Source organism: Halichoerus grypus, chromosome 5 (genome assembly GCF_964656455.1).
Source record: "Halichoerus grypus chromosome 5, mHalGry1.hap1.1, whole genome shotgun sequence".
Lineage (NCBI taxonomy): Eukaryota > Metazoa > Chordata > Mammalia > Carnivora > Phocidae > Halichoerus > Halichoerus grypus.
In genome coordinates, this window is record NC_135716.1 from 141019245 (window position 1) to 141044861 (window position 25617).

General features: G+C 45.1%; 1 long non-coding RNA gene and 1 other non-coding gene across 3 annotated transcripts; both read right to left on the reverse strand.

Annotated features, from left to right (window-relative positions):
• Window positions 1–1158: 1158 nt before the first annotated feature.
• LOC144381925 (uncharacterized) lies at window positions 1159–25585 on the reverse strand. Of its 2 annotated transcripts, none has more exons than XR_013448166.1 (3): window positions 25521–25585; window positions 19145–19218; window positions 1159–1530 (listed from the first exon to the last, which is right to left on the reverse strand). It is a non-coding gene; the product is annotated as an uncharacterized LOC144381925 (long non-coding RNA). The 2 variants fall into 2 exon arrangements; XR_013448167.1 differs by lacking the exon at window positions 25521–25585 and adding an exon at window positions 23911–24215.
• On the reverse strand, window positions 10555–10661 carry LOC118535495 (U6 spliceosomal RNA). Its single transcript, XR_004917207.1, has one exon. It is a non-coding gene; the product is annotated as a U6 spliceosomal RNA (small nuclear RNA).
• Window positions 25586–25617: the final 32 nt, after the last annotated feature.

The window sequence follows — 25617 nt, forward strand, 5'->3', positions numbered from 1 at the left end:
TCGGAGAGATATTTTGACCTCCACCTGCCCTCCCTGAAACCCCAGATGACTGGTTGAGACTGAACTGTCTGGGGAACTTCCTTTGACCTAAATCCTGTCAGCTATCCCCGAATAGCAGCCAGAAATACAAAGAGCCCCACCCTCAGCACTTTTGCCCCAACAGGCACTCCATGCCAGGGGATTTCTCTTTCAAGGACTACTTTAAAAAGGGGAATGATAGATGCTCACTGGACACCTACTATGTGCCAGACACTATACCAGGCGTGCTCCCGCGGGTTATTTTACTTTCTGTGGGCTGGGAAAGGAGGAGGAAGGGGATCAAGAAGAGGAGGAGGTAAGAAACGACTTACCCCCACTGCTCTCTATAATATAACTTGACATATGCACATATAACCCTGAGTGTTCTTTCTAAAAATGCAACTGCAGTGATGTTTTTCCAACTCCCTCGCTTCAGATCTCTCAGTGGTCGCCCACCGCCTTTACACAAAGTCCACGCTGTGGAAAGGCATACTCAGCCAGCCACATTATCACATCTGCTCTGCCCATTTATCTTCTAGCCTCCGCACATGGAATTCCTTCTTCCTGGAATGTTCTTCCTAGCTTCTCACTTCCTTTCCTACTTTTACTTGGTTAAAAACGATTCATCCTTCAGCTCTCAGCTTTAGAGGGCACCTCCTCCAAGAAGCCTTCTTGTCCATTCAGACAGGGCGAGGCCTGTCTCTACTGTATTGTAGGTATTTGTTTAATGGTCTGTCCCACTAGATGATGAGCTCCTTAGGGACAGAGCTCCCACAACCTTTCTTGACCAATCTCAACGTCTTGAGATTGAGCCCTGTGTTGGGCTCTGGGCTCAGCACAGAGTTTGCTGGAGATTCTCTCTCCCTTTCTGTCTCCCTCTGCCCCTCCCCCCTGCTCGAGTGTGCCCTCTCACGAGCTCTCTCTCTCTCCTCTCCCTCTCTAAAACAAATAATTAAATCTTAAAAAAAAAAAAAAAGATAATACAACCTGCTTCTAAGATTTCTCATCAAAGTTGCTCCTACCACTGGTTTTCAATATTGCACAGAAACAGGACCCGGGTCCTGTTAATACGTGATGTAATAATTATAAACACTAGTCATTAAATCTATATTTAGTCCCAGGTACCGACAGTAGGTGCCTGGGACATATTATACCTCATAACATCTTAGAGAGCTCAACATTGTGATGTCTAACAGATTAGGAAGCTGGATCACAGAGGTTAAGTGATTTGCCCAAGTTTCCATGGCCTTCAAACCCAAGTCAGTCTCCAACTCCGGAGTCCAAGTTCTTTCCACCTCCCCAGGCAGCCTCCTGACCATGACCCTGAGGCCAACTCTCATATGGCCCTTGTGCTCCAACAGGGCCCCTCTTCTCTCTCGATGGGTTACAGATGAGACTCCGTGATTATTCATGGTCTTCTGGGCTTGGCCCAAGTGTCATACTAACGCTGGCATTTTCCTCTGGCCACCCTTCTCTTCTCCCTTTGGGTTCCGGCATCTGCCCTGGCTCCACCTCCGGGGAAAAGACAAGGCATGGGAAGCAGTCATTGTTCCTTGTTCTAGTAAATGGCCCCCTTGAGAACCAGGCAGGTAGGGGCAGATCCTCTCATTCTCAGATGTCTCAATAAACAAACTCTTTAGCAATTACACACACCCTTGGCCAGAGCTCCCACAACCTTTCTTGACTCCTAGGAACCGTTCCCCAACTCTAGGGTCACCCCAAGAGCTTCCTTAAGGTGTTTGCATTGATTTATTTGCTCAATGAATATTTGAGCATCTATTACATGCCTGACATAGCTCTTTCAGTGAACAGTGCTCCCCATGGAGCCCTGGCACTTTTTCAACTCTCTGAGATGAGGGGGTGCCCCTAAAGCATCTGTACTAGACTAGAAGGTCCATGAGGGCAGGTGCTACCTCCATCACCTGACACATGATAAGCCCTTAGTAAGTATTTGTTGAATGGCTGAGTAACTATTAAAAAAATCCATTCATCTCTTAAAATTTGCTTCTAGTGCTCCACTTAGAGATAGGATCAGAGCATATTGAGTCAAAAGAGACCCTAAAGGAAAAAATTACCTACTTTAATCCCCTCATTTTACAGGAAGGGAGACCCAGAGAAAGGAGATACCGAGTTCCAGGAAGAATCTGAAGTACAACCCAAGCCTCCTGACTTTTGCCTCAGTCCCTTCTCTGTGTTGGGACCCTGCTCCGAAGGCATAAACATATTCCCATTTAATTGTCACAGCCACCATGTGGGGACAGGAGTAAGGAAGAAAGAGCAGTACCACTGTCAAATACTACAAGAAAACACTGGGGCTCAGAGGCGAAGTGGAGGGTACCCAAGGTCACACAGCCCGAGTCTGGGGCTTTCTCTGCCACAGCCATGCTAAGAGCTCATTCTCCCCCAGTCTCTCTGCCTGTTGCTCCCAGCTTTTGTGAGCCTTAAAAGAGATTTGAAAAGAACAGGCCCTAAAGTTGCAAAGACCTTCATCTTCATTATTCACGCCACTTCTGGAAGGTTTGGTCAATCTGTCTGCCCAGCGCAAAAACTAAGACCATCCAGGTATGCAAAATTGTCATCTCTTAAAGGGGCTGGTGGCCCAAATGCTTGTCTCAGAGGCCAAATGGCCTCAGATGGTGCTGAGGACTTCTCCTTGTTATGGTGGCACTGTGTAAGTGGGGACCCAGGGTCTTTGGGAGACTGTTAGAGCCCATCTCCAATCTCAGAGGTCCTTCTGGACTCTGAGCACAGCCAGTTGGCTTTCCTGACAATAGGCTCATCCACACCCCTGGTCTAGCCTTCACTGTCATGGCTGGTGCCACCTCAGCAGCGAAGAACTGCCCGTTACAGCAGAGAAAGGTCTTCAAAGGAGGCCAGATGCCTTAGGAAAAACACCAAGAAAAAAAGTCAAACACGCTACCTTAACATCACACTCAAGTGACCTGAAGCGAAGATTTTTATCTCTGGGACAAAACACTGCAGTTACTCAGGAATGAAAAAGCATTTCTTTTTCTAAAAGAGCAGGGGCAGAGTCTGTTCACCAGCATCCTGGGTCCTGAATTAGAGGCAATTTACAATGTAACTGAAAAATAAGATGTCTTACCAATGACTTGAAGATGCCAGTGTGGCCTGCTGTTCGGCCAGCACTGGGCAGGAGCCCTGGCCCTGCTCCACACCAGCAGAGGGATCTCGAACAAATGGCCCCACCTTCCTACATCTGTCTCAGGGGCTGAGCAGGGATGCTCATGGTGCCCCCTCGGCAGGGTTTGCGGGGATTAATTGTCGTAAAGCACCCAGCACCATGATGGCACAGAGTGGGTGCTAAACAAATATTAGTTCCCTTTTTTTTTTTTAAGAATAGGGAATGAATTGTTCTTCGGAAATAGAATAGTCATGGAAAAACCCAGGGGCCCCCAGTGAAGTAAAGTTCCACCAGGGCTAAACAGAGCCATTTCCCAATCGTTTGTTCAAGGACCAGCCCTCTCCCGTGTGACTGGCTTCCCACACAGAGGGCTAGTACGCTTCCTTTCCTGTTCTCCTTGAGCTGGGCCTTGCCAGCAAAAATGGAGTTAGCCACTCAAAATGCAATCATTACGACTCATCCAGCAGGCACAGCAACATGCTGGCTGACATGTGCCTACACATACTAAAAATGCACGCAATGTGATGCAGCCTGATAAAACAAGTGGCTCCCTTCCCCAGACCTTCAACAAAACTGTAGAGCTGCGTGGAGAGGGCAGGAACTTTGCAGCCAGATGAATGGGGGCCCAAAGCTGTTTCCTTCCTTTAACAGTGAGTGGTGTGATCTGGGGCAAGTCACTGGAAGTGTCAGTCTGAAAAGATGGTAATTACAATACTTAGTTTTGGGGTCTCATTGTGAGGATCATATAAGACAATGTCTGTAAAAGAATGGTCTAGAACACTTAAAGAGAGTTATTGCAGAAATGCCAAGAATCTGAAACGGGAGGAGAGAGGGGAGTCCAGTGCTGAGCTCACCTTTTTTATAGTGTTTTACCCAATAAAGTGGCCTCATCTGTTTCTCAACTCCTTTGGGGCTTTTTGCCTCTTAACAGTAAGACTTGGACCCTAGCTGGCTTTGCTCTGTTCTGGACCTCTTTTTGTTTTGCCTCAATAAATGAGCCAGCCCACCATCTGAGTGGGAATGCCACATTTCCCCCCTACGTCTCCCTCCACCCACCACCGACAATTCCCAATGCCCAGTGCAGAGCTGGGGACAGCAGGTCCTCGGAGGGAGGCTGGGAAAGGAGAATCGAAATCATCTTCAGCCTCAAACCTCTTCCCCAACTCCTCCCTCCTTCCTCTGCCTCAGTGGAGCCTGTTTGGATGGGAGGGCCAGCAGTGAGCAGGAAGGGCAGGGACAAAGAAGGGTATGGGAGTGACACTCTGGATATGGATCCGGATCCAGATCCGGGGTAAATTATTTTGGAATGAGAACCAAACTAAAAAGCACTGCAAAAAGAGAAATTCTCTCCCTCCTCTCCTCCTCTTTTCTCTGAAAAACTGTCAGATGGAAAAGGAAGAAGGTCAAATGAAGCAGTCCAGACCTGAGACAGGTTAGAATTTGAGAATCCTATTGGCAACTATTTTGCATAATGCTTTCCCCAGCTTTGTCTCATTTCAACCTTCACAACGTCTTGGTGAAGCAGATGCTGTTGGCCCATTCTATAGATGGTAAAACTGAGACTAAAAGAAGCATCGTCACTTGCCTGAGAATCACACAGCAAGGAAATACCAGATATGGGGCTCATACCTGAGTTTGCCTTCTCTAGGTCCTAGGTTCTTCCTATTATGGGCGGTCATTTATCCATAGGACAAAAAAGAACTTCTGAGTCCTGGGCCCATCTCAGACTCTCCTCTATCTCCTGGCCCCTGCCACTGACAATCCAGACACCCAAGCGACCTCGGTGGGGTGCATGTGAAGCTACTCACTGATTCACCAAGCTGCACTCAGGATTTGTGCACTTTTCTGTGTACATGATCTAGTTCTTTTAAAAAGACACAACAAACAAATATAATTTTAAAATCTACTGGAATATCACCTTCCACTAAAGGCTTTTTCTAATTTTTATTCGTAAAAGCACCCTATATAATGGGACCCCCTGCCTGTCTCTCCAGCCCACCACCCCCCACTTTGTGCACTACCCACAGAGGCCAGGCTCTCCCGCCTCTGTTCCTTTCTTTCCGGAACTCTTCCCTCCTTGGGCAGGTTGGTTCCCACTGCCTCATCCCTCCGGCCTCAGGTGAGACAATCCTGCCTCCAGGAGTCTTCTCTGACCACCACTCCTCCAGAGTTGGGACCCAGACCCGCTAAGCCTCCCCGCACCAGGGCCCACTTCCTGCACAGCCCTGCCGTTCTGAGCTGGGAACGCCTGTTTCTCTGTCTGCCGCCCCCAGTCCGTGAACCCCTTGAAGGCAGGCAGGGTCTATGCTCTCTAATTCCTGCTTCCCAGCCGCCCGCTCAGCACAGAGGCCCCGCACGTGTTTCTGGGTCAAAGAACGAATGAATCCACTCCCTGCCCACCTTCCAGTACGGTTTGTTTCCCTCTTGACTTGAAACTCTGCTTTTTCAGCTGCGTGCTCTGTCCCTTTGCCTAATCTGAAATTCTGGGGTGGGCAGGGGGGGGGTGTCGGCGCACGGGAGGGGTTCTGTAGTGGGTTGGGTTGAATTGTGTCCTCCAAAAAGATATATCCAACCCACGGTACTTGCAAATGTGACCCTATTTGGAGATAGGGTCTTTGCAGACATAATAAAGGATCTCAAAATGAGATCATTTTGGATTTAGGGTGGGCCCTAAATCAGCCACGTGAAGAGGGAGGCAGGGGTCGGAGTGATGCTGCCATAAGCTAGGGGAGGCAAAGAGTGGCTTCTCCCTTCGAGCCTTCCATGGGAGCACAGGGTTTTGGGCCTCCAGACCTGTGTGAAAATAAATTTCTGTTGTTTGAAGCCACCAAGCTTGTGGCATTTGTTCCCGCGGCCCTAGGAAACCAGGATTAGCTGCAACCGCGCCCCTCATGGCTGCGACATCCCAGCCACCCACCTGCCCCAGCATCTTCAGAAACCTCACCATGCAAACAGTAGGGCCTCCGTGAAAGACCTTATGAGGTGCTGAGTCCCAAAGGCCTTGTCTGCATTTTTAGCTGGGTTGCCTATTCTAAAGGTTGACTGAAGCCAACGCAAGGTTCTCCCAACCCCATGGTCAGGTCAGTCAGTCAGCATGGAAAGCACTAGCATCGGCGCGTGCTCACTGCCCGCTAGCCACGCCACACTGGTGTCCCATTCGGTCAATTTCCGCTCAAGACGTATTCTTGAGTATGTTCTCAAGGCCCATCTTCGAGAAGGGGGAATTGAGGCTCGGGGGGGTGGGGCCACTGGCTTGAGATCTCACAGTGCTCCCACTGTGGGTGTTGGGTCTGGAGCGCTGGGCTCCCAGGGCTGTCCTTCACTTGGCTGAGCTACCAGGCTTTGTGACAGGAACAGAATCAGGACAGGGAGAAGGAAGAGAGGGGGAGAGACCAGTGGAGGAGAGGGGTTCAGCTAGCAGACTTTGTGTTTTTGCTTTCATAGGCTGGGAACAGTTAGGTATCATACTTCTAACTTTCCATGTGTTGTGCTGGTGCCAAATGTAAACCTTGAGTGATCCTTATCTATGATCGGTATGCATCTGTATGTGCAAAATTAATCATACTGTAAAGCCGCCATGGGAATTCCAGACAACCCCACGACGACGGCAGGAAGCACAAGCGTGAGAGCGGGCACGTCACTGCCACAGACGCAACAGCACTGGTCCCCGGGGGTGCGTGTGTGAAGGGGGTGGGCCCCTAATCCGCCTCCTCGCTGCTCATCGCCTTGGTCTGGGTAACATACATGCTGGTCAGTGAGCCACCCAGGCCTGCAGTCACCTGTAGCATTGACGCGGGCTCGTCCCGGCACTTCGGAGAGAGGTCACACGCTTTCATGCGCTCAGCAACTATTTATGGAGCGCCGACTGTATGTCGGCAGAAAGCAATCATATGGTAATAACATTGTACGGTGACAGATGGCAACTACACTTATCCTGGTGAACATTTCATAATATATGTAACTGTGGATTCGCGAGGTTCTACACCTGATACTAATATAACATTGTATGTCAGCTATCACTCAATAAAAATAAATAGGAAAAGGGGGGGAACACAATCTATTCCTATAAAGCTTATATTCTACTGGGGGGGGAGGAGAGAGACAATAAAAAGTAAATACATAAATATATACTATTTCACCGAGACGTGAGAAGGAAAATCAAATGGGGGACTGGGAGAGACTGGGCGTGCCATGTTATGCAGGTCATCCAGGAGGGCCTTCCTGATAAGGTGACAGGAGAGCAGAGGCCTGAGGAGGCGAGAGTGAAGTCTGTGGATACTTGGAGGGGGAGGGAACTGCAAGTATAAATAATCCGAAGGTAGAATGTGCTTGAAAAGTTCCAATGTCCAGGAGACCTTCGAGGCTGGAGCAGAGGGAGCTGAGATAGGGCAGGAGGAAGCCAGTCTGAGAATTTGCCAGGACACTGTCCACACAGGGTCTGCCAGCCACAGTGAGGACCTTGGACTGCTCTGGGTGTGATGAGAAGCCACTAGGGGTGGGGGGAGGTCTGGTGCAGGTTCTGGAAGGATAAACAACAGAGGGCAGGCTGGAGGCAAGGAGGCCAGGGAGAAGGCTGCTGTCAGATTCCTGGGGATGGAGAGTCCTGGATGGAGGCCTTGAGTCACAGTGGATTGGAGCAGACTGAAAAGGACGAAGAAAAGGAAGGGAAAGGAAGGTGAGGGGAAGAAAGAAAAAGGGTGGAAAGGAGAAAATACAAATGAAGTGTGAGAGAAAAGACTGTTTTACACAGAAACAAGAACTCCGTCGTTAATTACTGCATGTCAGACTCTGGGACCAGCAAAAGGGAAATGGATACCTCCCAGGTGCCAGCCTCTGTACTAGATCCTCATATGTCCCACCTCATCATATAATGATCGTTTGAGGTAGGAATCATGAGCCTCTATTCACATGAGGAATCTGAGGCCCAGAGAAGTTAAGTAATTTCTCCAAGGTCACACAGCCAATATGGGAATGCTGGAATCAGAGTCAAGAGATTGTCTAAGTCCAAAGCCTGTTCCTTCCAAGCCTCATTCTGGCTAGGTGCAGAGAAGATTATAGACATAGTCCCTGCTCTCAAAAAGTCCCCTGACTTACAACAGCCCCATGAGGTCAGAATGGATGCCCAGAGAGGTTAAGTGACTTGCCCAAGTCACAACAGCTGGTAGGCGGCAGAGCCAAGATTCAGTGCTGGTCTACCTCCTCGTATCTTAACCACGACTCTGTGTCATTACATAACGCCACTGTTTCGACCTTTAGTAAAATATATTTTTAAACTTCATTTACAGATAGGTGGTAGGTAAGAAGAGAACCAAGTCATCTATGCCGACCAGTTCTCTAAGACTTCTTGAAGAACACACACGCACACGGGCACACACACACATTTATTGACATGTATACATGCACATATGGATATGGACACACCCATAAAGTGCATGCATACACAACATTCCAAAGTCAATTACTTCCTAAATTAACCTCTGTTATCTGGGTCTCTGGGGAAGTTAAGTCATTTGCCCAGTCATGATGAACTGCCAAAGCCATCTTGTCTATTCCCAGGAAGTAGGCGGTCTTCAGATTACTTCTTAAAAAGTCAACTGGAACATTCTGTTACCATTTCCTTGAGAAGCTCAAGGAAGGGGTACTAGTAGGACAGTTGAAATGTCAAATATTCATCCCTCGGCAATAGAGGGCTTCTAAAAACACCGATTCCCAGTGCCCTGCTTCTTCTCCGGAAATGCAGACTCAACTACTCTGGTAATTCAGTTTGGAGCATCAGGAGGAAAAAGACTCCTGTTGAGAGGTACTGTGGTCTAGGGAAATGAGTGGAAACTCACTTTGTCCTCCGACAGCCCTGAGTTCTAAGCTGGTTTCCAGCCCTTCCTGGCTATGTGATCCCAAAGAGGTGACTGGGTTCCCCTATAAACAAAACAAGGATAATATAATACCTCCTTCTGCGCTATCACGAGGATTATAAAGATCCCTTAAATAAAGTGTCAAGCACACAGCTGATGTTGATGGAGGGCAAAGTTCAGAGTCTTGACCTTTCCCCTACAAGGCACAGAGCCACTAACTTCCAACCAATAGAACCTATAATTACTATCTCTGGCCACCATGGGAAGGAGTTTAAAAGAGGGGGAAAAAAAAAGGCTGTCAGATGTTTTCACGCAGAAAGGCAGGCCCAGGCATCATTACCATGTTGCTAGGTAGTGTTAAGCCACCCACCTAGCCCCAGAGTGGGCAGCAATTAATGTAATTAGTGCAGTGATGAGTGTCCTCTGCAACGATAAACAGCTTGGTCCTGCAGAACTTGACAGACCTGCTGGTCCCCTGGGGCTCCTGACCTTGAACGTCCACTCGGGGAGTGGTGTAGTACGGTTTAGTGGAAAGAGACAGGCTTGGAGTCAGATGGAACCAGAAGTAAATCCTGTGTTTGCTAATTCCTAGCCATGTGTCTGAAGGCAAGCTGTGTCCCCTCTCTGAGTCTTCGTCTCCTTATCCAGAATATGGGGCTAATAGTATTTTCACAGGGTTATAATTACCTCTACCATCATCATCTCATCATCCTGGAAAACCCCAAACCGGGCGGGTGTTGAACTGGCAAAAGGGTGGACATAAACATTGCTGATACCTAGCGCGGGAGCAGCCCCATTCTTCTCTGGCTAAGGTCAGAGCGGGCAGCACTGATCTGACCGGCTTTAGGGAAACTATTGGAGTTTGGAATGTAAAGCATATTGATAACTAGAATAAAAAGGGAGAGAAAGTACCCCTTGATTTGATCATTTAAGATAATGTTATAAATAATTACCACTAATATTATCGGCAATACCACCACTTACGTAAAACAAAAGCACCGCGGCAATCTGGCAGTTGGGCCTCAGAGAACACCCAGTTCAGCAGTTCTCAACCCTTTCCATGGCGTCTTGGACAGGTGAGACTCACATAGCCTAACAGTCTAGGCAGAGAAAACAATTCATGGGGTAATAATAATAAACATTTCCAGCTGCTAGCTGTCAATCCAGTTTTCTCTCCCACCAGAGAAAGCTTTTCAGTATCCCTGGGTGTAAGCTGAAGCTATTAAAGGGATAACTTTTTGAATCCACTCTAATTTGTTTAATAAAATGGAGGTTGGGAGTCAGCACTACAGTGGAGAACCAGTGATCTGGCCCAGGCCTTCACGCTATTGGTGGAGAAGCTGAGGCCCCAAGTGACCCATCTAGCCTGTCATGCTAGCATATACTTCTTGCTCAATCGGTACTTGCTGAATGAGAATTCGTGAATGAATAGGAAATGAGATGACATGACCAAGGTTACCCAAACTGTATGTGGCTAGTAACACGTACGGTTTGAAACTTTGGGACTAGGAGTCAATTTATTTATTTGTTTGTTTGTTTGTTTAGTATATGGAATGCTTCACAAATTTGCATGTCATCCTTCTGCAGGGGCCAAGCTAATCTCCTCTGTATTGTTCCCATTTTAGTATATGTGCTGCCGAAGCGAGCGCTGGGGGTGAATTTGGAATGTGGTACCTAGAAATGCATGTTCATTGTATTTCCTTTCTTTATTTTGCTCAACGGTAGCCTGGGAAATGAAACCACTTCCCCACAGACATGGCAGCGTAGAGTGAGCCACAGTAATAGCCCGAAAAGACGTGGAGTTCTAGAATCTTCAAAATATGGATGATACCAGGGCCGCCTGGGTTGCTCAGTCAGTTATGCAACCGACTCTTTGGTTTCAGCTCAGATCATGATCTCAGGGTCGTGGGATCGAGTCCTGTGTTGGGCTCCCCGCTCAGCAGGGAGTCTGCCTGAGGTTCTCTTTGTCTCCCTCTTGCTCTGACCCTCTCCCCCCACTCTCCAGTGTCCAATCTCCAGCGCTTAAAAGCCACAACTGAGAGCCCCCCATACAGTAGACACTTTAACTGACCAGTGGAAAACGGAAGATCTTTTAACAGAATTGACCTAGTGCAGAGCCCGTAGAAACAGTCCTCAACAGCTGATCACTGGTGATGGCTCTTCCCTGCCTTTTCCTCTGCCCCGAATGCCCTTCCCAAACCACTCTCCTCTCCCAGGCTCAGCATTTATATCCTTTGTGTTGTAGCCCCTCTTTAGAGAGGCCCTTTCAGATCATCCCCTTTAAGAAGATCCTCCATTTTATTTCCTTAAAGCCAGAAGTGTTTGGAGATCTTCTAGGTCAGTAGCTCAACTGTCTCCCAACTCCCCCGTCAGATAATATTCAATATCCTGCTAGCTACACCACAGGGAAAACATAGTTCCAGATCACAGGCAATCCCCACCTGGCTTTTTTCACTCCTAACACTTGCTGCTTACTGTGATTTCATATTAATTTATTTATTACCTATATATAGCAACTATAATACCAGTGATCACAGTTGACATTTACTGGGCACTTCCCGGTTTAGGTACTCATCATTCATTTAACATCCATAACAACCCTCTGAAATAGATTCTATTGTGAACCTTATTTTACAGATGAGGAGACAGATTCAGAGAGAGGAGTTTGACCAAGTGCATATAGTGCATCAAGGACAGAGCCAGACATCAGAGCCAGACACTCTGGCTCCAGAGGTTAAGTGCTTAACCTCTAGGTGATATAGAAGCACCATGAGGGCAGATTCCATGTCTTTTTTGCCCACCACTTCATTCCCAGGACCTTGTATAATGTGTGGTATGGGATAGATCCTCAATCAGTATTTGTCAAAAGAATGAAAAGTCAGCAGGGAGGGGGGAGGGAGGGAGGGAGGGAGGGAAAGAGGGAAGGAGGAGCCCTGAGGAGGAAGATATGCCACTAGCCCCTTCATGCCCTTGCATAGGTAAAGTAGGGCTGGGACCCACTGGAGATAGAGTTGAATGAGACAGTGTCCCTGTCCTGGAAGAGTGCCTGCATCCGCATCTCAAGGGGGTCCACTGGTTCCGATGCTCTCAGGAAAGCCCAGGGCCCTTCGCTGCCTAGGAAAGGGGGTTCAGCTCTAATGCAACCATTGTGCTCCAGGGCCCTTATGGGGGCCCTCAGAGCACATCAGGGAATATGACAGAGCCCTCTCTCCAGGAGTCACAGCCTAGTGAGGAAGAAGAGCCCTGCAACCAAGGAGAGGAGGGCGGTGTGGACCAATCAGACAGGGAAGGGAGGGAAGTCTCTGAATGTATTCTGCCTCTGGGAGTCTCTGCTTGGGCAGCTCATGAAGCCCGGGACTGGGGCAGGCTCTTGGTCGAGAACTGCACCCCTCGGCCTCCACATCAGCATACGCAGCCACTGTGCTCTACAACACGATACTGTGACACATGAGACTTGAAGACAAGCTAAGGCTGATCGCTAGAGGAATGAGAGCCGCCTTCTTTCACACTGATTTTTCCCAGGATGTTAGCATTTTGTTCCACTGAGGAACAGCAGGGAACAGAGACTGTCCTGCACAGGGGAATGTGATTGCCTCAGAGGCATACAGAACTAGGGGGACTGGGCATAGTGCCCTTTCACCCTCCATCCTCCTGCTGAGCTATTTGTCCACGTTGCCTTTCTTAAAAGGGTTTATTGCATGGTGTGCCCCCATCTTCAAGCACCTGCCCTCACCACCATAACTGGGCAGCCTCCTCTCTCCCTTATGCCTTCCATCAAGCAACCTTTGCCAGTTTTAAGGTTGAGTCCTGTATTTGCTATAGTGTGTGTGTGTGTGTGTGTGTGTGTGTGTGTGTGTGTATTTATTTATTCTGTCAAAATTTAACAGGTCTTTTTAGGATACTGAGAGTTTTATCTTAGCATTGTGGTTACAATACTGCACAGGTTTTCAGTGGTCTGCCTCAACCTTATTTTTGCAAAAAGGCCTATTATTTTTTAATGTACAACTCTGCAGAACACCAAGCTTTGCAGGAACTTCCATGTCATGTTGTAGCAGAAATGCCTGTAGCATTTTCTACCTGCTCCTATGGCATTCCTTACCCAAGTTCTATGAAGTAGGGGGAAGTGGCAATTACCACCCTCATTTTCAGATGAGGGAACTGAGGCTCAGAGATGTTTAGTGACTCATCCAAAGGTGACGAAACAGTACTTGAATCCAAGTCTTCAAGTCCATTTACCCAATTTTCACTGTACCCACAACATTTAGCACATTTCCTAGTGATATGGTAAGCAATTGATCAGTAAGATATTCAGGGAACAATTAATTCTGCCCACAGATCATTCCTTTATCCAACAATAGGGTCCATGAATGCCATTTGGGGGAGAAAATGAGGGAAAGAAGGTAGCTAAATTTTTTGAACTTCTACTATGAGCCAAGAATGACATTTGATGCTTTTTGAACACACACACACGCTGTGAGATAGCTGTTGTCATTCCATTTTATAGACAAGAAACTGATGTTCAACAGTTTAAGGAAACTGCCCAAGATCATACTACTGGGAAGGGAATGCATTGAGATTTGAACCCAAGTCTTCCTGATTCCAAAGCCCATACTTTTCCACTGTATCAGTGGAGAATGCCTACCTCCTATAGAATAAGAGAATACTTTCGGTGGTACAAGGACAAATCTATTTATTTGAATGACTGTGTATTTATTTTTACAGTGGTCTAAATGTTTCTGGCAAGTAATATTTGTTATCAACTTAAAATTGTAAGACATCATCTCCTATAAAAAATAGCTTTAAGTTTTAAGAAAGTAAATCTCTTTAAAGAAAAATACCAAGAAAATTAATTTTAGATCTGTAAGTGAACATAGCAAAATGGAGAAAGCAGTGCGTAAATCATTGAAACTTGAGGAACACAACTCTTAATCCTTACAAAGCCCTTAATAAAACATTTTCTTTATGCAGTTGATTCCCATGAGCTAGATCAGCAGATATTGTCTAAATTAGCTCGAATAGAAAGGAAATTAAAATAGGCATGATTCCCTGGCCAGTGTCTTCAGGAATTTAACATGGCACTCTTTATTTCAGCGTCTGTGCCAATTGGTGTTTTCATCCCAGGACTCAGACGTAGTAGGTCTAAGAAGTGCTTGGGTTCTCGCAAGACAGAGGAAGCAGTAGCAAAAGAAGACAATATAGATTTTAAAGAGAGTAATGGAAGTTTCAGGGCCTAGTGACTATTCCCAAATGATCCATACACTTGATGTTTGTGTTATGCAGAGAGAAAAGTGAAAAGCCCTGGGCTCGCTCTAGACACCTGGGTTTCAATCCTATCTTAGCTACTAATTTAATGTGTCACTCAGGTAAGTGACAGCTGGGAGGTCCACTGTCCCCACTGGCTGAATGAAGGAATTTTGATTTCCATAACCACTTTCCAGCAATGTGAGACACACCCAATCAAGAATAACTATAATTGGCAGAAGCAGCTGTCCATGTAAGCTAGAAGGCACCTGCCTACCATGGGCACCAGAGCCCTTCCTGCTCTAAGAATCTCTGATTTCATGATTCAAGCTCCTTGTGCTACAGATGGCCACACGATTAGCAGGGATGCATACAGAGGGCCATTAGAGTCTCTGAATGATGCTTAGAATGTCACATCACAAGCCACATAAGCCAAGCTGGTGTAAACGCCTACCTGCCCTTCCAGGCAATGAGTACTCTGATTAATTAAATGCCCATGTGGCTATCACTAAGCTCATTATAATTGTAAATATGGAGTTTGTATTTTTAAGAAATGCTTAATGCAACTTTGTAATATATTGAACGCAATTTAAACTATGCTGGCTAAGTATTCTCTTTTCCTCACTTTATTGCTATTTTTATAACTAACAAAGCAGTGAATGTGGATTATAGTAGATGACTATACAGCAAATATTCACTATCTCCTTCCATATCCTCCATGACCTCCAAGCTTCACTGATATTGGACTTGGCCATGTGGCTTGCTTCAACTATAGAAAGTGGGCAAAAATGATAGTATACCAGTTCCAAGCCTCGGTCTTAAAAAGCTTCCCACGTTTCCATTTGCCCCAACCTCTGCCATGAGAAGAACAGATCCCTGGTAGATCCTGCCTCTCTAGGATGAGTTCCAGAATGAGACACATCAAGCAGACCTGCACTGGACCCTCAACCCTATCTCTTCAGGGTGCCCGTGAACACATGCAATATGGCACTCGAGTCAGCAGTTCCAGGAGAAACCAGCATCACTACTCTGAAAACTGCCAGGGAGCCCCGTGCGGTGGAGAGAAGAGACCACCCACCAGGACCTTAAGAAGTGTAAGCCACCTCAGCTAACCTGCAGACCCATAAGCAGGAAAAACAGCACTTAACCTTAGATAGCACTCCGATTTTGTGGTGGTTTGTTTCATGACAAAAGCTGATTAATCCACCTATTGTGACCAGGAAAAATTTACAGAAATCATATGCTTTTAAAAAGTACCATCTCTTTATCCCACCCCCAGTGAAAGTAGCTGACAATCACCATTTGATAGGTAACTTTCTACTCCTTTCTCTGGACTCTCCAAAGATTAAATGAGCAAATGCATGTAAAAAGCACTTAGCACAGTGATGGGCATATAATGTAGCCACTCATTAAACATAAGCTGTTCTTATTATATTCTCATGCAAACAAATATCTCAGGTATAAGGGTTTTTTAATGTATGCAAAAATGAGACCATATTATACACATTGCTCTGCAACTTGCTCTCTTCGTGTAACGTGGTATCATGGGTTTGTCTTTAGGTCAACTCATCTTTTTAACTCACTTTTTAAACTAGCTACATGATATTCCAGGGTTCAAATATATCATAATATATTTTACCTATTTCCATTTTGTAGATCAAGAAACTGACATTCAGAGAGCTGTCAAAATATTTGCTGTTCCTCCCTGTCAAGTCCTGGGACACACTCTGGCCAATCAGAGGTGAGTGGAAGTGACAGGTGAGCAAAACTTTAAGAGCTACCTCATGGTGTTACCTCTCTCTCGTCCCGTGACACACAGCAGCAATATTTCAGACAGGGGGCTGCCACTTCAGCCTGAGTTTCAGAGAGAGCTAAGGCCTAAAATCATGATGGAAACGTAACATGCACATGAAATAAATTCATTTGTTCGAAGACTCTGAGATTTGGGAGGTGATTTGTTACCATAACAGAATTTAGAGAATGTTAATACAGTATTTTAAGACTTTCAAGTGTTTGGAAGTTCATTGTAAATATTCACCATCCACTGGTTTGGCCAAGCATCAACATGCCCGTCAATCAAGATGTGGGCTGACAGAATAATGGGAAACGATCTCCTCCCTAACTTTTAGCTATTATCAATAGCTTTCTCCCCTACTGCCAAATCACTAGGCAAAGAACATGATGGTATCACAGAAAAAAACAAGTCTAATGATGTAGTCCAGTAGGTTGAGGACATCCTCTGTATGTGGGAAGGCTCTTAGGTAGGTCAGGATCATAAGAACGTTGACCCATTTTCACTAGGTTGCAAACTACATACACACAAACACGCAACACAGCACTCGTGTGAGCAGTTCCAAGAAAAGCCATCATCACTACCTAGAAAACTGCAGGGAAGGCAGGTGCAAAGGAGAGAAAGTAGACTGAATGGGACCTTAGGAAAGCTAATTTCAGCTTCCCTGGGTATCAACTCTGGACTTCCATCTGCTCAGAGAACTACCGTGAGGAGCCAATGAGGGACAGCAGGTGCAATTACAACTAATAAGAGAAAACATTTATTTTTTAAATTTTTTTATTACACAGGTAATACATGTTTATCGTAGAAAGTTTTAAAACAAAAAGAGCAACAGAAGGAGGAAAATGAAAATTACCCAAATATCACAACTGTTGATATCTTGTTGGTTAATCAGCCGTATTTCCTCCTAGGTAAATGTATACACATAGAGTACAAGGCCTTCTGTATGCATTTATTAAGTGTGTGCATACATTTATTACAAGTTCCTCCTCTCATGCTCATCCTCTCCATTCTTACTTTCCAGTTTACCTTTTGGTCCCTCCAAACATGTCCCATTGTCATGCCCCATAGTCAGACCTTTGTTCATGCATTCCCTCGTCCTACAATGCTCTTTCTCTCTCCACTGACTCCTCTTCTGGCTACTCTTCCTCAACCTTTAGGTTTCAATTTATTCATCACCTCCTTAGAGGACAATTCTCTAGCCACTACCTTTGTCAGATGTCTCTTCTGTGTGAATCCAGAACGTCCTGCCCCCCTTTCTCATAGCATCATCATACTCGACTAGTCTTGCCCCCATATTGTCTACTTCCCTTGCTATGCCCCAACTTGAGGGCAGGTACTGTAGCTTTTGTTCACCAACGTTTAGCAGTGATCGGCCCATGGTAAACGCTCAAAACTTGTTGAATAAATGAACAACACAGCTAACAAAATGTGCTACCTATATTTCTTCTGAAATCCCCAAGCTACCTGGCATTTCTCAATAAATATCCAGTGAAAGATTAAATATAGAAGAAGATGAAGGAAATGGTCACACATCTCAAGAAGTTTATAAATTCTACAGGAAGAAAATATTACCAACAGGAAGCATCAGTATGTAATTAAGTGCTATGTCCTTTACTTCTGCTTCCTCCACTAATTCTCTTCAAACAGGAAAGGGCAGAACAAAATCCCTAACTTCAGTTCCCTGTTTATTCTCTCACTGAGTGGATCCTGCAGCACCAGTTGGAATAAGAAGACACTAGCAACTTTAACATATATACTCTCAAATCTCTGTGGTTCAACACAATACAGTTGATTCCCCATTCAGGTCAACTCTAATGCAAACACTCCTGGTCAGTGAGCAATTTTCCATGTGGTCATTCAGACACCCAGGCTCCGTCTGTCTGTGGCTCTGTCCTTCTCTATATCCCTTACACTTGACCAGGAGATGGGGAGAGACGGTTTTAGGAGCCAGGCCTGTACCTAGCATACATTAGCTTCACCCTCTCTGCATTGGCTAAAACTCAGCCACATGGCCACACCTAATTACAAAGGAGGCCAGGAAATGTAGTTTAGCTGTGTGCACAGCAGGAAAAGGAGTTGGTGAACACTTTGCAGTTTTCCTGCCACAAATATTTGTCATACATCAGAGTACAGTTATCTTAAGTGATCCCAAGTACAGGTAACTTGTTTATGAATACCAAAAACTCTTGTCTTCACACAAGAATGTCCATCTAACTAACACTGGACATAAGAAAACATCATCTCAGATTTTCAAATTTTGAGAGTAATAAAGGGTCAATTCCAGAATTGATAAACCACTAATGTTGGTCGCCAACCCCTGGCCAAATTCTAAAAGAGAATATTTAAAGATGATTTTTATCAACTTTGAAAATAAAGTGATGATTACTACAAGCTACTACGAGCTCACTGGGAATTTATCATAAACTAAGCCAGCATAGTGTCTGGCACAGGGTTGACAACAAATATGTATTGAATGGATGGCCTTCAATTCCACTTTTAAGGCAACTATCCCATTGATAAGTAACTGTGACTTCATAAATTTCTTCCTTAAATATTGCAGAGTTTTCCTCTCTAACCTCTAAACATTACCCTCATTCTGACCTATAAACCTACAGACTAGGTCAACTCTCCCATGTGACATTTGCACAACTACTTGAAGACTTCACTTATTCTTCCCCCTGGGTAAATAAATATGCCCCATTCCTTCAACTCTTCTCCATGGGACATAGTTTTGGGCTTCTCACCATTTGACTGACCCTCTCTGAGATCTGATTGGCCAAAATTGCATTCTACTGTTTCATGCCCACAATGCTCCCAATGAGGTCTAATCACAGCATTCAGCAGAATTAGCACTGCCCAGGCCCGAGTATCACTAGAAGTATATAAGTAAGTGAAGATGCTGCCAAATGGATTCCTGCACTGGGAAAGGGGCAGGACTTGAAGATGACCCTCCACTTTATGATCCCGGAAGTTTTGTGGAAGTTCTGAATGCTGAGAAGAAATCACCAGAAGGATGATGGTGTGCACAACCATTACACATTCCTCCTTGATCAAAACCTAGTCTGTGCATACTCTACAATGACTCAGTTCACTCACTTGTATTTCAGTTTTCTTCATTTCTGCCTCTTTACTCCAATTGTGATGTGAATGCATATATCCAAGCTGACAATCTGGGGAAAAAAAAAAAAGAAAAAACAGGTGGAGGGTGAGGGAGAGAATGAAACATTCCAAAATTGGAAACCAATCTCAAGCACATAAGAACAAATTTTGTGGAGAGCTGATTCAAAAGAAGGACTTCCACAGGGGCTCTGACGTATAACAGAGACTTAATGAGCACCCTCTATGTGCCAAGCACCATACTAAATGCTGTGGATACAGTGAAGACTAAAGGATGCCTATCCTGCCTCTGGTGGGCAAAACGGATCTTAAAATGAGACTTACACAAAGAAATATGGAATAACAAATTTAGGTAAATTCTCTTGTTACAAAGAAATCTCTAGGTCCCTGGCTTCAGCTTTCCATGAGGCGATATTTGCCAGAGTAATTTCTTGTCCATTTTCTCCATCCCTTACTTCCTTCCCATGAGAAAGGTTTGGGTTATCTGATTGCTGAAGTCAGAAGAAAGACCCAGCATGCCCACCCCAGCCATTGCTCTGTCTTTTCAGAATCAATTTGTCCACAGGATGTACACACTCACTGTCTATTTGGAAGTGGCTTGCAAGTGCCCACCTTCGCCAGGGACCAATAGGTAAGTTTAATTCCAGGTAAAGCATTGGGAAACCCATTGTGTCTGCCATGCCCTGCAATCTCTCCTTTATCAGAATAACACTGTGATCTCCTGTGTCTAACTTCCAGCTGGTCCTGAGCTCAAGAGGGAAAGGAAGGAGTGTTATTTATTACATTCCTGAGTTCCCAACTGCTATAAAGAAAAAACAGATTTATGAGAAAGTATAAGAGGGGAATCTAATTTAAATGGGGGAAGGGTGCAGTATGAAAGAAAGCCTCTTCAAGTGTTATTAAAGCCAACATCCAAAGGAAATAGAAATTGACCAAAGAAGAGGGAAGAAGTGGGAGGGCTACTATAAAGGTTCTTAGGCAAGAAATAGTTTATCTTGCTTGAGGTACTAAAGAAGTCCAGTGTGACAGTCATTAGGGCTGGTCACCAAATATGTGTAGCTCTCTGCCTTCCAGGAAAATAAGATTGCACTTCCTGGTCTCCTTGTGGCTGGGGCTGGAGGGGGTAGGGCTGATGGGAGAGTGGGCATGAGACTAGTTTTAACCAATGGATTGTGAGAAGTGACATGGTACATTCTCCGGCAAATGTACTTAACTGCCTGGCCAAGACCCTTCAAAGTTTGCTTTCTGTCTACCACGAGATCTGTAATGTTCCTGAAAGTAGGTGCTACATTAGGCTGGGCCCCAGAGAAGGCAACGTGATCAGAGTCCCTGCCAACCCTTGATGGATATGGAGCAGGAATAAGAAATAATTTTTTTTGTCTTAAGTCACCAAGATTTTTGTTTGTTTTTTTTTTACTGTAGTATAACCCAGGCTCTCCTGACCGATACAGTCACACTGAGTATGGCTACAAAATAGTTGGGAGGTAATATAGCCCAGATAACGTGAGATCTTATAGGCAAGGTAAAGAATTTGGGTTTTATCCCAAATCCAACAGGATGCACTTAAGGAGGTTTCAGCAGGGGAGTTTGATATGTCCCAATTTTTACGTATTAAAACAAAGTGCTATTACTATTTGACTATTAAAATAACCCTTAATTCCACTATAGAAAAGGCTATTTTTTAAAAATTCATCAACAAGCATTTATTGAACACTTTCTAACCTCCCATGTGCCAGGCACTGCATTAAGCATCAGAGCTATAAAAATGAATTAGAAAAATAATAATAATAAAAATATTTTTAAAAAAGAATTAGACACAGTTCCTAGATTTGGAGTCAGGGATGTAAGAAGACATCTACATGATAAACATTCTCTGCTTCAGGTGTTTACCCAATATGGTGAGAGCCAAAGAAAATAATAACTATCTGAGTGTAGGGAGGGAGAGGGGGTAACAGAAAGTTTCAGGGGGAGAAATTATTCGAGCAGGGTCTTGAGGGGGAAGTCAGAGTTTGCCAGGTGGCATTTAGATTAAGGATAAAATGAAATGGAAAGACAGAAAAACGTTAGAAGAATTGAAAATGTTTAGGGTAGCTGAGACCCTGTGTAGTTCAGGGTATGGTAGACTGAATTACTCTTCGCAAACAATTGCTGCCCAGACCCACTGATGTCAGGCTTGACAATGCGAACTGCTCTCAGCCGAAGCTTTAAGTACCATGCTCTTTTCTCTTTGCCATGACAATCAGCAATGTTTCAGAAAGGTTCCTAGAGAAATGATGATATTGTATGAAACAGAGACACAGCCAACCCATAATGGGCATGCAGTATGAATGAAAAATAATTCTTTGGTTGTCATCCAGTAAGATTTTTGGATTGCTACCATAGTGTAACCTAGGCTATACATAGGTGCACATTTCCAGCTCTTGACTTCCAGACACATAGTAGGATTGCATTTTCTTGCACCCTTTAAGTAAAACAGGATCATGTGACTTGTTTTTGACCAATAGAATGGATATGCAAGTAATGTGTGTCATTTCTGGGAGGGACCTTCATTGCCAATGTGAATTCATCATACTTTCTTTCCCCTGTTGAGGTATTGGGATGATTATGGAAGCATTTATCAAGAGGAAGCCTTCTTCAGACTCAGTCTCTGAATGAGTACATTGAGCAGAGCTCCTCTGACCTTGAACATGTAGTATGAGCAAGAAATAAAGTTTTTTTTTTTAAGCCACTGAGATTTTAAAGATTTTATTTATTTATTTGGGAGAGAGAGAGAGAGCAAGCGTGCACACAATCGGGGGAGGGGGAAGGGTAGAGGGAGAGAGAGAGAGAGGGAGAGAAGCAGACTCCCTGTTGACCGTGGAGCCCAACATGGGGCTCAACATGAGACTCCACATGGGGCTTCACACCAGGCTCAACACGGGGCTTGATCTCACAACCCTAAGATCATGACTTGAGGTGAAATCAAGGGTTGGAGGCTTAACTGACTGAGCCACCCAGGCGCTCCAAGCCACTGAGATTTTAGAATTGTTCAACATGGTGGCAAACCTAGCCCATCCTGACTGATATAAAAATTAGAACCTAATTCTGGGTGGCTCAGTCGTTGAGCGTCTACCTTCGGCTCATGTCATGATCCCGGGGTCCTGGGATCGAGCCCCACATCGGGCTCCCTGCTCCGCGGGAGGCCTATTTCTCCCTCTCCCACTCCCCCTGCTTGTGTTCCTGCTCTCTCTGTGTCTCTCTCTGTTAAATAAATAAATAAAATCTTTAAAAAAAAAAAAAAGAACCTAGATACACGGTAATATAACAACAACAAATAAAAGTAAACATTCATTTAGAAGGCAATAACTAAGAACACTTATAGAAGATAAAAAGATGGTGATTTATTTGGTGAATATATCACCTGTGATAATGCAGAAGGCATATCAGGAACCCAATGAACTAAAAAGCAAGAGATTGTAAAACAAAATGTTAGTAGCCTGTGTTGATGGCTGTTAGATACATTTGGAAACTTATTACAAAAAAGAGATGAGCTCAGAGAAGATTTGCCCAGTTTGTAAGCAGAAATTAAAGTAGGGACAATCTATAAATTCAGAGATTTGTAGGGTTAGAAGAGGCTACTGTTTCTCAGTCTCAACCAGTAAAATATAAAATTATGACAGGTTTTCAGCAAAAAAAAAAAAGGCCAATTAAAATCAACCTTGAAGTATGTATCAAGTCAAGGGTATGGCCTCAAACCTATTGTTATAACTTCTGGATACATTAAGATATTACCCAGCATATGCTTGCAATTGGACAGAATGGCTTTGGAAAAGGGAGGAGAAGTATCACTCTCCCACCACAGCCCAGAAAATCCACAGCGCACAAAACCAAGTCAGGAGAGAGAGGAGAAGGGAGGGACAATGAATGAGAGAGAGAGCGATACCAGCAGGCAAGAGAACAAGAAAGCAAAGAAATACAGCAAAACATGGAAGTATGTCTGGGAAAGAGTTGGCTGTGGCTATGAGCTCATGGAACGCCTGGAATCAAACAGATAAGAAGCCTACATTTTTGTGAGAGTTGTCCAGCCAAAAGCACATCAGCCTGGGATTAAAGGAGACCATATTCAAGACTTAATATCACTCTGCACCTCCCCCAATTTTTATAAAAGCTTATTTTAAAACATACTTCCTCATGCCTTCTTCAAATATAGAAAAGGAAGACTTTCTCAGAGAGCAAAGCCAGAGGTCATGGAAAGCAATGGATAGGGCAGCTGCACGAAGGGGGTAGAATCAGGGTCCAATCGGGGTTTTGAATGGTGGGGGGTGGTCCTCAACCTGTCTGCTCAGTGGACTGGCATCTACTGTGGCTTCCCATTCCTTCACTTTCTAAACGGCGTGCCCACTACAGCTAGCCTGTCTCTGTCCCACTTTACATCTTGAGGGTGCACAGGAGAGACATCTCACATTTAGAAAAAAAGGCACATCTGGAGCTGATACAGGGTCTACTACGAATCACCCAGAACCTGGAAAGTGAGCTTGACACACTGACTAGATGAATCTTTAGGATTGTCCCCCCTGAGGAAAGAATGAGGAAATTCTGCCTGTGGGAAGATAGTAAGCCAAACATTTGGTGAACAGAAAGGAGACTGCTAGAGTCATTAGTGTTGTTCTCCAAATAGTCCTGGCTCTCTCCCTTCAAGATACTCGGCAGGATTACAGAGATTTAAAATTAGGTGTTGTCACATGACTTGCTTTGGCCAATGATACCTGAGCAGAAGTGCAGTGTGTCACTTCCAGGTGGATGCTTGGAGAGCCAGTGAATGGTTTGCTGCCTTCTCTCCTCCAGCCAAGACAGTAATGAGAAGCACGTGTCAAGACGAAGCCTTCTTCAGCCCAAGTCCTCAAGTGTCCACAGTGAGCAAAACTCTCCTGCAGACCCTGAGCGGGGGCATTGTAGCATGAGCAGGAAATAAACTTCCCTGGGGTAAGCCACTGAGATGTCCGGCTTGTTTGTTAGAGCAGCATAGCCCAGCCTTTCCTGACTGATCCTGGAAGTGAGAGAGGAGGCAGGAGAGCAGGAGTGGGAGTATGAAAGGTTCTCTCGGGCAAAGGTTTCTGAACTCTCTCCTGGTCATAAGTGGAAGCCATGAAAGCTTCCAAGCAGGGGTGTTAACATGAACAAATCTGCTATTTTTTGGATAAAATATGCTATTTCTCAACATAAGGAGAAAATAAGCCTACTAAACCACATAAGGCAGAGAGAAACACACAGAACCCTTAGAAACACACAACGTCCTAAGTCTTGAAGTTTCTAAATACAGGAGCTCTGAAAGAAGGTTCTGAAAGGAGTTCCAGAGGATCAGGCATGGTAATTTGTTCTACCCCACTATCCAAGTGCCATTTCCCTACAGACATCTAATAGTTTACAAGATAAAGTCTTCCAGAGCAGAGCAGATACAAGGGAACGTAACAAAGACCTGAGGTCAATTTCCAGCCGTCTGTGTGACCTGAGCAAGATTCTTAACCTCTCCGAGCCTAGTTCCTCATATATTAAATCCAAATAATAATACACGCAGCTCGAGATGGTTGTGGGGAGAAACAGCATATTTAAATGGCTCAGATGAATGCCTGGCTGGTGGTAGGTGTTTAATACATGAAATTTATTTTTATTACCATTAACATAAAATATTATTAAGAACATCAGCTCACTGATTACAAAAGAAAATGATTCAGGGCAACAGAATAGACAATGTTCCCTCCTCGAGGAAAGTAACTGGATCTTGTCATCACTGTATCCCCCCGCCGCAGCTCAGTGCCTGGCTCACAGGAGCCACTCAATTTTCCTCTGCTACCGGAGGGAAAGAGAGGTGAGTGCGTGGGGTGAAGAAAAGTTGTCAAGATTTCTGATACCAGCTGCCGTTGGGCCATTGAATCTGAACTCTCAAAGCCACAAATACCTTAAAGCTCTGGGCTATAAACCCAAGGCTGAATTCCCCTAAGTTCAGAAGCTGAAAAGCCAGAATTAGAATCTAAGAACACAAATTGCTGCAGGTCCGACTTTCAAACCCCAGTCCTCAACAGGAGGCCCGGGAAAGTGCTGACTTCTGACCTTTCCTCCCTCACCTTCCTCCCCTCACTGCTCTTCACAGGGGTAAGGACACCTGGTCCTGCCAAGTCACACTCATGTCCTGTCATTCCATCGAGGCTCTGGGAAACTCCGAGGGAAGGTAGAGAAGGGGGCTGTTAGGCGACCAGCCCCTGGCCCTGGAGGCGACGATACTACACGAACTCAGCCCACCCAGTGAGGAGGGTCTCACCGGCCCCACTTGCAGACCTGAAGGAACTCAAAGAAGTTCAGTGATTTGTTCACTTCATACCGTGGCAGCGCGGGCCACGAGAGAACCCACGATTCCCGACTTCGGTATTCTTTCCGCCATAACTTTTGTCCCTAAGGGGTGCGGGGTAGGGGGAGGA